This window comes from Equus asinus, chromosome 12 (genome assembly GCF_041296235.1).
Source record: "Equus asinus isolate D_3611 breed Donkey chromosome 12, EquAss-T2T_v2, whole genome shotgun sequence".
NCBI classification, from domain to species: Eukaryota; Metazoa; Chordata; class Mammalia; order Perissodactyla; family Equidae; genus Equus; species Equus asinus.
The window spans coordinates 84,493,243-84,508,093 of record NC_091801.1 but is presented as its reverse complement, the minus strand read 5'-3'; the positions used below and the strand labels follow the sequence as shown (position 1 = coordinate 84,508,093).

The 14,851-nt window shown below is 55.4% G+C and overlaps 1 long non-coding RNA gene across 1 annotated transcript; it reads left to right on the top strand.

The window, feature by feature from the left end:
• The first annotated feature begins 3,641 nt into the window (after positions 1–3,641).
• LOC139039954 (uncharacterized) lies at positions 3,642–14,693 on the top strand. Its single transcript, XR_011493415.1, has 3 exons — positions 3,642–9,143; positions 10,984–11,137; positions 12,385–14,693. It is a non-coding gene; the product is annotated as an uncharacterized lncRNA (long non-coding RNA).
• The last annotated feature ends 158 nt before the right edge of the window (positions 14,694–14,851 follow it).

The window sequence follows — 14,851 nt, the reverse complement described above, 5'->3', positions numbered from 1 at the left end:
CATCTGCTCGCTGAGAGACAAAAGCCAATGTCAACAGGCAAGATGACGGCAGAGAAAGGGCATTTTATTACAGCTCGCCAGCAAGGGGGAAGAGAGCCAACAAATGTCTGAAAGAACCATCTTAAGGGGGGCACAGAAACTTGATGCAGTTCTATGGGCCAGTGGGTTACAGGGGAGGGGGTTTGGAATGTTGACCCTCTAGTGTCACCGACTGGGAGTGGCCACCCCAGATAGACTCTGTCAGGGGCCATCACATTCCCAAGGAACTCAAAAGAACAATGTTATCATCTTATCGCAGCTGGGAGGTACGCCCACAAGCAGGGGCCATAAAGTCTACAGAGCAGGTGGGCCTCCTGGGGTGCCCATCCAGCTGGGTGGGTTAGTCAGGGGTCGTTCGAAGTTACAGTATGGTTTCTTTCTACAACATGGCTTCCCTTATGTCAACGCTGTGTGGAGCCGGTATCAGCATTGTCAAGAATGCGGGGCAGCCGGAGCACCCACAGGTTGTCAGCATGAGTATAAATGGGAACAACTATTTACAAACAAGTTTGGCAGCGCCTATTGAAATTAACGATCTGTGGGCCCTGTGACCCAGCAATCCCACTCCCAGGTATGTGCCCAAGAGAAGTGAGTCCCCACAATGAATGGCCGGGAATGTCCACAGTGACTTATTCCCGAGAGGCGGGCCTGTACCCCGCTGGATGTCCACTCAGAGAAGCAGGGACAGGTGCGTGCTGGCAGAGCCGCACAGAGGGTGCCACGGGGACACGAGAGAGCGCTCCTGCTGCTGTGCTCACCAGCGTGGGACCCTCACACACCTAATGCTGAGTTAAAAAGTCAGAAGTGGCAGAATTCATGCCTTGCAGCTGTAGAACTCGGGCTCTTCAAGGCCAGCAGAGGGAGAGTCCACTGTTGGCGAGGGCTTTTAAAGGACTCAGCCGCCAGGTGGGGCCCCCAAGGACACTTCCCTTCGGATTAACATGCAGCCAGTGGATCAGCTGCAGCTGGAAAGTCCCTTCACCTTCTCCTGCTCCTGGGGCTCAGAGCAGGTCCAGATCTCGCTCACACCTGACAAGAGGTTTCCACATATTGAAGTATATGGGTGACTATTCCGGTTGAAAACTGATTCGGCTTGAACTAAAAAGCCTGATTTATGGCCTATCAAACATACAGTGTAGGGGCTGGCCCGGTGGGTAGTGGTCAAGTTCACAGGCTCCACTTTGCCAGCCCAGGGTTTGTGGGTTCAGATCCTGGGCATGAACCTACACCCCACTCATCAAGCCATGCTGTGTGGCGTCCCATATACAAAATAGGGGAAAATTGGCACAGATATTAATTCAGTGACGAGCTTCCTCAAGCAAAAAGAAGAAGATTGGCAACAGATGTTAGCCTGGGGGCCAATCTTCCTCACCAAAAAACATTGTACATCTGCTTTAATCATTAAAGCAAAGAACGCGCTCTCTTAAAATAGAACGCGTGCTTAATGCATAGGCCCCTCCTCAGCCCTATCGGGACGCCCAGATTAGTCCCTTTCCAGACACCAGGGTCACGGTGACCTGCTAATTTGCACCTAAATGCCTCTTTGAAACTGGTGCAAACGTATCCTGGGGGTGTTTAATGTATGTTCTTTCTTCTAAAAAGACACAAGTCTGTACTGAACACCATGCTTCTCAGGAGCCTTTCGAGGGACTTCCTTCACAGTCCTTGCTCTGGCTCGATTAAAACTCACCTCATTTCTGTGTCTATAGAATGCTTACTGGATACTTTGCATCTACACACCCAAATGGAGGCAATCACACAGAGTCAGGCCTGACCATGGAGGCCGGCGCAGAATTGTGACGACCAACTGCATCCCAGCTCCCTGGGCTAAGAGGGACAATACAGCTAGAGGGGCTGGGGCCACCGGCAGGTTTCTGGGAAATGATAACTGTCGATGAAAATAATCCATAACCAACCTATAAATCAAAATTTGGGTTTATTCTGAGCTAAAATCTGAGGACCATGGCCCGGGGCCTTTCTTCCTGACGGAAGAAAGGGCACCAAAGAAGTGAGGTGTACAGAGGGGTTATATACCACCATACAGGACGTTTCACATATGATTGAAATGTCCCTCCCACAATAGTCACAAGATTGCCCTGTCTGCACAGCGCTTGATGAACACAGCAGGCAGTGGGTCTGCTGTCTCAGTGGGCGTAGCAGGAGGCAAGTCTATTGTCTCAAGCTGGGAGGTCACAGGTGAGCGCAGCAATGAGTTCCTAGCCTAAGGAAAGATGCTTAATCCTTAAGGAAAAGCCAACGTTGGGAGGGGGAGGGAAGTTGCACCTTTATCTCAAGGGCCTTTTGCTCTTGCCATAGGGAATGTCTAAAGCAGATATACAATGCATGCTCAATGGCCATGGTCAGGCCCTTTGGAAAGACAAGGTCAGACCGATTTAGATTTACACCAAATGGCTTCCTCATATACTCCAATATATCCTATTACTTGCCATTTTTATTTGTCATAACATTAGATCCATACTTCATACCGCACACAAGGATAAACTCCAGATGGGTTAGGAGCGTGACCTAAAATCATGGAACTCCGCAAGCGCTAGAAAGAATCATGGGCACATTAACTGGGAAAGACTTTCTAATGGCTCAAAATCCACAGACACAAAAGATGGATGAAACTGATGACATTACAATAAAACCTTTTGAATGCCAAAATTCGCCACAAGCAGAATCAGGAACCACTGACAAACTGAGACAAGATTTGCTTCGAGGATTATGGCAAAAGTGATGTGGGCTTGGGGAGCTGAAGAGTCGAAAAAAAGATTCCTTGAACTCTCAAGGTCTGGTGGTAGCGCTCTTTTATTCAGAGAATAGCGTGGGGACACACGGGCAGTGGGAGCTGCAGTGGGTTGAGGGTAGAGCTAAATTTACAAGGCATAGATATGTGAGTTATTTCTTTACAAGACAAGGGGAAGATCATGGTAAAAAATCATTACAATAGTGCCAGTGCAGGTGGGGTCTGGTTAGTGGGTGGTCGTATAACTTTGGATACGAATCAGGTCAGGAGGTCCTATGCCTCCTGGAGGGTGGTACAGATCCATATGTAGGCCAGGATGCCTTGGGCTTCTCTCCCTGGGGCAGCCTTGATCCTCATCAAAAGGACAGACATCCCCAAGCACACAAAGAAGTCTTGACAGTGGGAGGGAGGTGTGACATCAGCCAAGGGGTGGAGCAGGGACTCCTGGGGCCTCTCCTCCATAGAAACACAGAAAAAACTGGTAAAACACAGTCAGACACAACGATACTGGAACTCAGAAAAATAGTCAAAGGTTTCCAGCAACCAAGCGAAGGGTTAGGCAAGGACAAGGTGTCTGCACGGGGAGGAGAGGCTTGTGGTGTTTTCCAGGGTCCATCTCCCTGTCACCCCCCTTAAGGGGTGGCCTGGAGGACAGCAGCTGAGTTCCTGTTCCTGGTGCCAGAGGGAGCAGAGAGCAATTGTTCTCAAAGAATCGTGGCTGTTTGTTTTCATCTACTGAGTGGCTCCCTGAAGCACCAACATGAGGGCTTGGCATTTATTTTGGAGAACTAAGGCTCCGCGTCCAGAGTATGGGGACCTAGAAATGGCCACCCCAAGGTATGTCTCTTTGGCATGATTATTTGAGGCTGGTTTCTTTGCAGACAGGAAAGCAACTGAAAAGTAGAACTTGCTTGCCCTTTGTTAGGAGACATTTACGTTGTAAAGGAACTCTCCATCTGTAAAGATATCTCCCTCTGTACCAGGAAGAAGAAAGGCGATGACCTTGTCTCTAGAAACTCTTAATCAATGGGGAAGGCAAGGACTTAAATCTGCATTTGTTTATTGTGCTTGTCTGGTGACCTCCTGTAGCTGACTTCCCTCCCCCCACCAACGTTGGCGTTGGCGTTTCTTTAAGGATTAAGCATCTTTCCTTAGGCTAGGAACTGATTGCTGAGCTCACCTGTGACCGCCCAGCTCCAGACAATCGACTTGTCTCCTGCTACACCCACCGAGATAGCAGACCCACTATCTGCTGTGTCCATCAAGCGCTGTGCTGACCGGGCAATCTTGTGACTATTGTGGGAGGGACATTTCAATCACATGTGAAACACCCTGTTTGGGGGTATACAACCACTATGTGCACCCCACTTCTTCGGTGCCCTTTCTTCCTTTGGGAAGAAAGGACCCGGGCCATGGTTCCTCATAAAGCTTTGTTGCTTTGTTTAATTTTCTCTTGCTATTCTGTCTCATGTGAATTTAATTCGTTCTCTGGCCAGACGAACCCACATTTGGGAAGAGGAAATGTCTTCCTCCCCTACAGTACCCTGACTGAATCTTTGCTTGTCCATCCCCTGTCCCCCACCAGTCTGAGAGCAGGGATGGTGTCTGCTTATTTCTGCTGTGCCCAGAGTCCAGGATGGATCTGGCACACAGCGGTGCTCAGATCTCACATGTCGAATGGCTACAAGAACTGCTAAATTTCGCAATGGAGTGTTGCTCCTAGGACTGCGAGTGTCTGCGTGTGTCAGGCAAAGACGGGGCAGGTTGTGGGGTGCATTAGCTCTCCATTGCTGCGTAACACACTTTGGGCTTAAGACAACCAGCTCTATTATCTCCAGGTTTCTGTGGGTCAGGACCCAGGCACCGGCCCACTGCCAGCTGCAGTCAAGGAGAGGTCCAGGCTGGGTCCTCATCTGAAAGCTCAGGTGGGGACGGATCTGCTTCCAAACCTGTGTAACTGTTGGCAGGGTCAGCTCGTGATGCGGCCCTCCTTCAGAGTCTGGTTGAGAGGCGGGCAGAGGCAGGCTGCCCTCTGTCCCCTGCCCTGTGGCCCTCCGTGGCAGCTTACAGCAGAGCAGCTTGCTTCTTCAAAGCCAGCAAGGAAGAGCATCTCTGCTTAAGGGCACTCAGTCGATGAGACAGCATCACGAACATCCCACTGCCTCTGCCGTGTTTATGGTTGGAAGCAGGTCCCAGATCCCACCTGTTCTCCTGGGGAGGACCACAGGAGGGTGTGAGCCCCAGGGGGTGGGGCCATGGGCCACCTTAGCATCTCTCCCCTACACAGGGGCACCGGCCACTCCCTCTCCTGTGTAAATGCCCTGCCCCAGCCTTGGGAAGAGCTCCCAATGGCGGCACAACATGGTCAGAGCTTGGGGAAAGCTATGTGCCTGGAGGATTGGGGGGCAGCACAGGGCGGCTCAGATGGGTGTGGGGAGCTAACACTCATTCCACAGCCTCCATGCAGGGCCCTCTGCCTGCCCTGGGGGCACTGTTAGTTATGGGGTGGGGAAGGAGGACAACCTGGAGTCCTTGTCTCTGCTGGCCCCTGTGGGCTGGGCTGACCTCTGACCTCTCTGCTTCCAGAACCCCTGGGGCATCTTTCTGTCTGAGGCCCCTGGCACCCAGGCCAGCTGGGGAAGGCTACACATCCTTCTCTGCAGTGTCACTCTCTGTGCAGGGCCTAGCTCAGGTCCACTCTCCCCAAGAGTTCGTGGGCGGGGTCAGGGGGTGTCAGTTTGTCCTCTGCCTGGGGAAGGGCTGAGAGGGTGGCCGATGGAGTCCCTCCCCCACCTCGAGAGTCAGGCAGAGGCAGTGTCTCAATCAGGCTCCCAACAGAAACAGATGACCACCCAAGTCAGAAAACCAGGAGAGAGTGGCCTCTGAGCACCATTTGGAGAGGGGTAGGCAGGACCCCGGGAAACCAGAGACACACACAGTGCCTCCAGGGCTGGCTGCAGGGTCACGAGCGACCTACCGCCCAGGCTGCAAAGGGGGTGAGAGGGCCATGGGGACACTGCCCCAGAGAAGCGATGGGAAGTGGGGGGACAGGGACTGTCCCAGGGGACCCTGCAGGAGGTGGTGGCGGGTCAAATCCCACTGCTCTCTCCTCTTCCAATCTCCACCAGGCTCCTGGCTCACCAATGTCGACGAAAATAATCCATAACCAATCTATAAATGAAAATTTGGGTGAGTTTATTCTGAGCTTAAATTTGAGGATTATAACCTGGGGCCTTTCTTCCCGAAGGAAGAAAGGGCACCAAAGAAGTGGGGTGCACAGAGTGGTTATATACCCCCAAAGAGGATGTTTCACATAGGATTGAAATGTCCCTTTTACAATCGTCGCGAGACTGCTCTGTCAGCACAGCAATTGATGGAAACAGCAGGCAGGTCTTCTGTCTCAGTGAACCCCGCAGGGTGGCAGTCTGTTGTCTCCAGCTGGGTGGTCACAGGTGAGCTGGGTGGTCAAAGGTGAGTGCAGCAATCACTTCCTAGCCTAATGAAAGATGCTTATCCCTAAGGAAATGCCAATGTCGGAGGGGGAGGACCTTTATCTCAAGGGCCTTTGTTCTGGCCATAGGAAATGTCCAAGCAGATATGCAATGTGTGCTCAATAGCCACAGTCAGGCCCTTTTGGAAAAAACAAAGTCAGGCTGAATTAGGTTTGTACCAAATGGCTTCCTCGTATACTCCAATATATCCTATTGCTTGCCATTTTTATTTGTCACCAAGAACCCTCTGCTTTCTCCCACTTGGGGGTGAGGAGGCTCAGCCTGGCGGGGTCCGCCAGAGCTGCAGTCAGATGGTGGCAGCCAGGTCTGCATCACTGACATCCTGCCCCCGGCACCCAGTGGCCCCTCTTCTCTGTACCTTCCCCCTTCCCCGGATTCGATTTCTGATGCCACCTCCCCAGAGGCCCCCTCTGCCCACCTCACCTTCTAACGCTGACTGCAGCTGAGGGCACTTGGGAAGAAGCTACCAAGGTGACAATCAGGGGCCCTGTGAGAGAGGAGGGAAGCCACTCTGCATGTCACAGAGCCGTCATCAGGACACTGGATGGCAGAGCGACCCCACTCATGGCTGGCCTGCTGGCATGGCCCCTAGTCCCACAGACCTGGGTCCCCTGCAGGGACTGGCGGGGCGGGCAGGTCTCTGCAGGCCTGAGCCCTGGCTGGGGCTGCTGGGTTGTTCCTGGATCTCCCGCTCTGCCCTCCCGCAGCAGGAGGTGTCCTCCAAACCGTCAAGCCGGAAGGAAACACCAAGGTCCGAGGGCCAGGGAAGCTGACATGTATTTCATCCCGTGACAGCCTGCGGGCTGCGGACGCGTGGACCACGGAGGTCTGGGGCCAGTGCTCGGAAGGGTCGGGCAGGAGAGGACCACACGGGCTGAAACCACGGGGGTTTGGTGTCAGTCCTAATCCCACAGCCACAGTGACCGATGCAGTCTACAGACGTGGTCTGGTGGTCTGACTGCTGGCTGCAGTCTTCCTCTCATCTCGATTAGCAAAGCAGGAACCTTGATGAAAGGTCGGTTGTAAAACGTCATAAGCCAGGTGATGTGGATTTTTAGGCTGGTTAATTTTAAAACTACAGATGAGAGGTAGGCTCTGAGAAGTAGAATTTGCTTGCCCCTTCATTGGGAAACATTTACATTTCTAAGGGAAACGTCTATCTGTAAAGATGCCTCCCTCTCTGTGCCAGGAAGAAGGGGGATGGCCTTATCTCTAGAAACTCTTAATGCCAGAGGCAAGAACTTAAGTTGGTTGCTGTCTGGCAACCTCATGTAACTGACACCCCTCCCCCCGCAAAAATCCTCCTTTGTCTTTAGCTGAGGGTAATATTCAAGCGGTGACTTCTGCCATTTACTCAATCCGGTTTGATTCTTATCTAAAAGTTGTGGGACCGCCAAATGGCTGGACCCTACAGGCACTGATACCATTTTAACTTTTTTTACATATTCTTTCCTTTGTCTTGTAAAGAGATAACTCACATACCTATGCCTTAAATTTAGCCTTACTCTCCACCCAACTTTGCAGCAGAAGCCGCAGCAGCAACAGCAACATGCTGGCAGCAGCTCTGCCTGCCCATGGGTCCTGTCCCCATGCCAGCAGTGGCAGCAGCAGCTCCCTATGCCAGCAGCATCTCTGACTGCCCGTGGGTCCTGTCCCCACGCAGCAGCTCTGACTGCCCATGGGTCCTGTCCCCATGCTATTCTATTCTCTAAATAAAAGAGCACTACTGCCAGATCTTAAGAGCCTAAGAAATCTTTCTTTCGACTCCTCGGCTCACCGACCCCGCATCATTAGGGATCAGTGGTCACATATACATTGCTTAAGCTTCCATTTCTCCTGAGAAACCACCCCGGGGTCAACAGAAAAGACTTTAGGCCTCAGTTAGGGAGAGCCCATTTTTCTCTTAGAACATTTAACAATCCACCTGGGCCCCCTGCACCCAGCACAGACGCTCCACCCTCTCAAAGCCACTCGGGCTCCTGCCTGGGTGGGACGCTGCATTCTCACACCCTTCCACTCCCAGCCCTGAGACCCCAGGGACCAATTCTGGGTCTCCCACGGGGGCACCCCTCCCCAGCACCAGGCCCTTCCTTGTCCAGGGGTGTCTGCTCCAGGGCTCTGTCCTCTCCCAGAAGGCCCTACCCTCCAGCAGCTTGGAGGAGGCCCATGGTCACCCCGGTCCATCCTGTGTGGCCCACCTGGTCCCTTTCCTGGGCCTTCCAATGTCTCCCTGGGGACCACAGTGTGGGTGTGGTGTGTATGGGGCTGGGGCACTCAGGAAGGCAGGGATGGGACAAGACCAAGACAGGCTGAGGCTCCTTAAGCGAGCTCCCACGCCACGCCCAGGCCCAGGTGCCCCCACTTCCCGGCTTTCTGCTTGTCTGTCGCCGTGAGGGAGCGGGAGGCGGGGGTGCCTGGCCCTGGGTCTCAGAGGCTGGCTGGCCCCGTGCTGGGCCCTTCTGGGCTCCGTCTACGCGGGTCTTGCTGACAGAGGGCTCAGCTGGAAACCCTCCTCCAAGGGCAGGGCGTGCCTGGCCGAGAGCATGACCCCTGCGCCTCAGGGCTGCTTTTTCTCTCTGTCTCTCCGCCCTGGGCTCAGGCCCAGAGCACCAGGAAACCGAGAGTCAGCGGCTCTGTGAGCCCCTCCTCCCGCAGGAGTCAGTGTGAAAAAACATCCTCTGCCCAGAGCACCGGGCAGCCCCTCCTCCCCCCTGGAGCCCCGCCCTCCCCAGCCACCAGAGCCTTCAGGGGGCACGGAGCCCTCCTTTCTCCGAGGGGGCGGAGGGGCGGGGCCTGGCTCCAAGGCCGGGGTCCTCCTGCAGCAGCCGAACCCAAGGCGCGGGGTGAGCCTCTGGGTGCAGTGCGATGGGATGACGGAGAGGCAGGTCTTTGGAGGGTTCTTCCTTAAGAAAAAAGGGACCTGGGGCGGGGCCGGTGGAGCAGAGGCTAAGTTTGCAGGTTCTGCTTTGGCGGCCAGGGTTCCTGGGGCTGGAGCCCGGGTGTGGACATTCGCACCATTAATCAAGCCATGCTGTGGCAGGCGGCCCACATGTAAAGTAGAGGAAGATGGGCACAGATGTTAGCTCAGGGCCAGTCTTCCTCAGCAAAAAGAGGAGGGTTGGTGGCAGATGTTAGCTCAGGGCTGATCTTCCTCAAAAAAACACAAATAAATAAATTATCTGTTAAAAAAAAAAAGGGAGAGAGAACCTGGAACCATGAACACAGTGTGGGCCCCTCGAAGTGGGAAGAGCCAAGTTCTCAGCCGCAGGGGGCCCCTGAAAGCCTCGCAGTGGGAGGGGGAGGGGGCAGGAAAGAAGCAGCGTTAAGGCTTCCTGGGCTTTCTTGGGGCCAAGGGGGAGCAGAATCTGTCAGCCCAAAATCTGCTTCTTTGGCATAAGGATTATTTTAGCCTGATTATTTTTAACAAACAGACACAGAAGCTCTCAGTAGCACTTGCCCTTTTGTGAGGGAAATTTCCACTTATGAGGGAAATCTCCACGTGTCAGGGCGTCCCCCTCCGTCCCAGGACCAGGAGGGTGACTCTTAACCTCCAGAAACTGATCAGTGGAGCAGGCGGTCTGCTGTCTGCATGACAGCCTTGTCCTCTGTCGCTGGGCTTTTCCTGGTCACTGCCTGTCACTGCGCTGCCCCCCTTCCTCCTTTGTCTTTAGCCGGGGATGGTTTTTAAGGTGGTGGTTTGGGCCATTTCAAGGAGTTCCCCAGTTTTCCTGGGTCTCTCCCATGTGTATGGGAGATATACCTGTCATTAAACTTGTGTTTGTTTTTCTCCTGTTAATGTCATTTATTGAGTGGGGGTGGGTTGTGAAGGAGTATCTCAGCCAAGAACCTAGGAAGGTAGAGGGACAATTATTTTTCTGCCCCACAGTAGCCCTCTGCCTTGCCCCTGCTCTCGGTGGCTCTGGAGGACCCTCAGAGGAGGGCAGCGAGGAGGTGGGGCAGGGGACTCCTGCTCACAGTGCGACCTGGGATGCCCGGGTTCTCAGTCTCCCCTCCTGCCAGGGGTGGCCCCCTTTATGGTCCCACAGGGACCACAGCTCTCACTAGGCCCTGAGGGGTGGAGGGCTGAGGCCCCAAAAGTGAGGTACCACTGGGTACCCAAATCTGAGACTCAGGACCCTACCCAAGGGAGGGCGAGGCTGCAACTGCCTTCTGAGAGCTTGGAGCAGGCCCGGCCTCGGGGAGCTGGCCCGGCCTCGGGGAGCTGGCCAGGGTCTTGGCTGGGCCCTGGGGGAGGGGGCTACGCAGGGAGGGCAGAGTGGGGAGCCCAGGACCACTCCAGGTCTCCGCCCTGAGAAGCACAGGGGGGAGACGGGGGCAAGGTCCCACCCAGAGCCCCAACGGAGGTGTGGGGGAGGCAGGGTTGAATGCCCTTCCTCTCCAGTCCTGAGGAGCTGGGCTTCCTGCAATCCTGGGGGAAGGGCTGTGATGAAAATGACAAGCAATAGCATATATTGGAGTATATGAGGAAGCCACTTGGTATAAAGCTGATTTGGCCTGGACTTTTTTTTTTTTTTCCAAAAGGGCCTGATGTGGCCATTGAACAGACATTTATGTCTGCTTGAAGCATTTCCTATGTCTCAAAGGCAAGAACAAATGCCCTTAAGGTAAAGCTGCAACTTCCCCCATATTAGCATTTCCTTAAGGATAAGCATCTTTCCTTAGGCTAGGAAGTGATTGCTGTGCTCACCTGTGACCACACAGCTCACCTGTGATCACCCATCTTGAGACAACAGACCTGCCACCCTGCTGTGCCCACCGAGACAGCCGACCTACTACCTACCGTGTCCATCAATCACTGTGCCCTCAGAGCAGTCTTGTAAGTACTGTAAAAGGGACATTTCAATCATGTGGGATACATGCTCTCTGAGGGTGCATAACCACTCTGTACACCCCCACTTCTTTGGAGTGCTCCGTTCCTTTGTGGAAGGACTCTCCCAGGCTATATGGTCCTCACATTTGGCTCATGATAAACTCACCACAATTTTGATTTATAGATTGGTTACGGATTATTTGCACTGATAGTTGTACATTAATAAGGAGCAATTATGGACTGGCCCAGTGGCGCAGTGGTTAAGTGCGCACATTCCGCTTTGGTGGCCCAGGGTTCGCCAGTTCGGATCCCTGGTATGGACATGGCACCACCTGGCATGCCATGCTGTGGTAGGCGTCCCACATATAAAGTAGAGGAAGATGGGCACGGATGTTAGCTCAGGGCCAGCCTTCCTCAGCAAAAAGAGGAGGATTGGCAGCAGTTAGCTCAGGGCTAATCTTCCTCAAAAAAAAGGAGCAATTAGCCCCCTGCCCCTGCCCGGGTCTGACCGTGGTGTCTCCCCAGGCCCAGAGCCCCCAGGCGCCCCTCACCTCACTGGCCCTGCACCCCAAGCCCGGAAGATCTGTGGCCGAGTGCCGTTGGTGGGGTGGGGATCTCACTGAGATTGAGGGGTGAGATGTGAAGAGGTGTGGGGAGACCATCAGTATACCCACCTGTTCTGATCCCGGGATCCTGCCCGCTCCTCTGGGTAGAGGTGGCCAAGAGCCCCTCCGCATCCTCACTGCCCAGACCTTAACGTGAGGAGGGGGCCTGTGCAGGTGGAGCTACTGAAACCTGCCCTTTCAGCCTCTGAGCCCCTCTCCTGCCCACTGCCAGCCCAGGCCTGGAGGGCAAGCAGTGTCCCAAGTCCTGGACCCTGGCTGGTGCTCCACACTCTCCCTCCCGTGGTCAATGGGACTGTCAGTGTGGGACCCAGAGTGTGGAAGTACATGAGGGGTGGCTGGGGGCACTCCCACATGCAGGGGTCCAGGGCCGCCCCCTGGCCTGCTGAAAGCTGGGCAGAGCTCAGGGACCTGCCTGGCTGATCCCAGATACAAGTGGACCCCAGCAGGTGCTTACCCATCTTGGCTGCCTCAGTGTCCCCATTGGCTTCTCAGGTTCCCTGGAGGAGGGGTGGGTCCTGAGGCTGGGAAGGGGGCAGCAGAGGAGTTAAGGGCAGAGGGAGGGGGAAGGGGAGTGGTCCGGAGAGGGTCAGGGGGCTCCGGGGAGCCTTCATGCAGTGTCCTCTCCAGCCCTCAGGAAGGAGGTCAGCTATGGGAGAAGTGGGGTTTCCTGCTCAATATTACAAGGAAGGGCCTGGAGCTGTTCCAGAAGAGGCTCTCTCGACAAAAGCAAGATGGACAGAGTTGAAGACTGGAAAGCAGAATGCAGCCTGCCGTGAAGAGGACCTCTGTTAAGGGGTTGGGGTGCAGGTGGGGAGGGGCTCTGCTCAGCCCGGGGGCCCACCCTCTCTGGGCTGCTGTGAGCTCCCCACCCCCCTCTGCCCAGGTGTTAGAGGGACGAGGGCAGACATCAGTGTGAACAGGCCTCAGCTCCCGGAGACAGGGGGCTCCTGAGACGGAGCAGCCTGGGAGGGGCAGGCAAGGGGACAGGGGGCAGGGGGCAGGGGCCAGACATGGCGGAGCTGAATTTGGCTACAGAGAAATGGGGGCTTCATCCAGCACCTGGGCACTGAGACTGGGGAGTCCGACTCCTGACCCGAGCATGCCGGGGCCTCCAGCATCCCACCTGGTACCTCCCTGGGGGCTGGGCAGACGCCAGGGTTGAGCAAGAGCACTGGCACAGGGCCTGAGGAGTGCTTTCTTTTGCTTTGCCCCTCCCGTCCCTCTTCCGTTGTCCCCCACCCCTCCTCTCCCTCCCTGGCCTCCCCCAGGCTGCAGGAAATGGAAACTCAGAGCCGTAGGCTCCTCCTCCCACCCTTCCCCTCCCCTTCCCCACCCAGCCTCCTCTGCTGCAACACAGCCTGCCCCTCCCAGCCTCCCACCTCCCCAGGGAGGGGCAGGAGGAGCCAGGTGGGACCACCAGCCGCCCTCAGGTCAGGGCTGCCCCTGACCCCAGCCCTAGAGACTTTACTCTCCAACTCAAAGCAGAGGGAATGCTAGGCCCGAGGAGCACAGACCCAGCAGGGCAAGTGGCTGCAATCCTCTGAGCCTCAGTTTCCGCTTCTGAAAGCTGGGGATAACCATACCCATCTCTCAGTGAGGTTGCACGCAAAGGGATAACAGATTAATGTCACCTGAAAATAGCAGGTACCCAGAGACGGAGACTTGGGTTAGTTTTAGAATGAACATTTGTTACAGATAGACCTGCCACTGTGCCCGCCCCACAGCTCCCGGTGCTCTAGGGCTCAAGTTCAATTTCCTGACCATGACTTTCAAGATGACACGCGCAGCTTCCTCTCGCCCCACATTGCAGCCTCCATTCACGGGGTGGTCCCTTTAGCAAAGTTGCTTATGATTGGTTTTGAGTGAACGATGTAGTGAATACATTTTATGTGGGGACTGAGAACTCCCCAGATAGCCATCATCTGGGCTGACAGTTACCAGCATTCCTGGGCGACATTTGATTTCATCCCCTTGAATTCTTTTCCTTACTTTTGTTTTAATGCTGGTCTCATCCACTCAAGTGAACCCCAATATTTTCCCTTCCCACTGAGTCTCAACCAGGCTGCTCAGATGTGCTTCCAGATCGTTCCACAAGGTGTTGGCTGGGCCCGGTTCCCCTTCTGCTTGCTGTCCCCACCACACCGTGTCACTCTGATTTCCGGGAGCAGATCTCTCCTCTTGCTAGGTTTGTTTGGAGGCCCGCCCTCCCCTGGGCTCCATCACAACCTTGGTGCTCAGCCACTAGCATGGCTGGCTATCCCTGTTTGGTGGCGATGATGAGGACACTGCCTTCATGCGCTTCTGTGCCTGCCCTGATCTCAGGGACCCCAGGAGACGGGCCAGACTCCTAAGCCCCCACTGTGACCACCATCCCACCCCACTGGACGGTGCTTCTCGGACCCTGGATGCAGGCACATTAGAACTTCTGGCCAGCCTGGGTCGGGAGGTAAAGGGACCCAGACCCACCTCGTTCCTTCCCACCATCCTAGAGGCTTGGCAGCGTCCTGAGGAATACCTCAGCCTTCACGGAGCGCCTTGCTTCAGTCCTTCACCGCCCCTCGTTTTCTGCCCACCAGCTCAATCAAAGAAGCCCCTCGGCTGCCAACACAATTCACCGACTGCAGGGCCCCCTGCTCGGGCCTCCGCCCCCTCGGTCCTTGGAGACCACAACAGGCCGGCAAAGGGGAAGTGGGCACGCACAGCAATGGCTGGTGAGCAGCACCCCTGCCCTCCAGCCAGGGTCTGAGGCCTTCTCCAGGGGAGCCCTGGCACTCTGCATTGGGACCCTGACCCACTCCTCCCATGGGCCCTTGGGACGCACGTCTCGCTCACCCACCTACTGAGATCCTGCTGCCGGCAGGCTTTGTGCCCTCCTCGGCCCAACCAGCCCACACGCCCTGCTCCCAAAGCCCCCAAGCCCTGGGGCTGGTGCCTGTCCCCCATGCATGCTCCTGCAGGTCGTGTCCTGCCCCACCCCCACTCCCCCTCCGTAGGGTCCTGCCTCCTTCCCGAAGCAGGTGGATCTCCTTCCCTGGCCCGAGGAGGAACTTCCCACGCAGCCTCGCCCAGCCACGTGCAGGACAAAGTGGAAGGC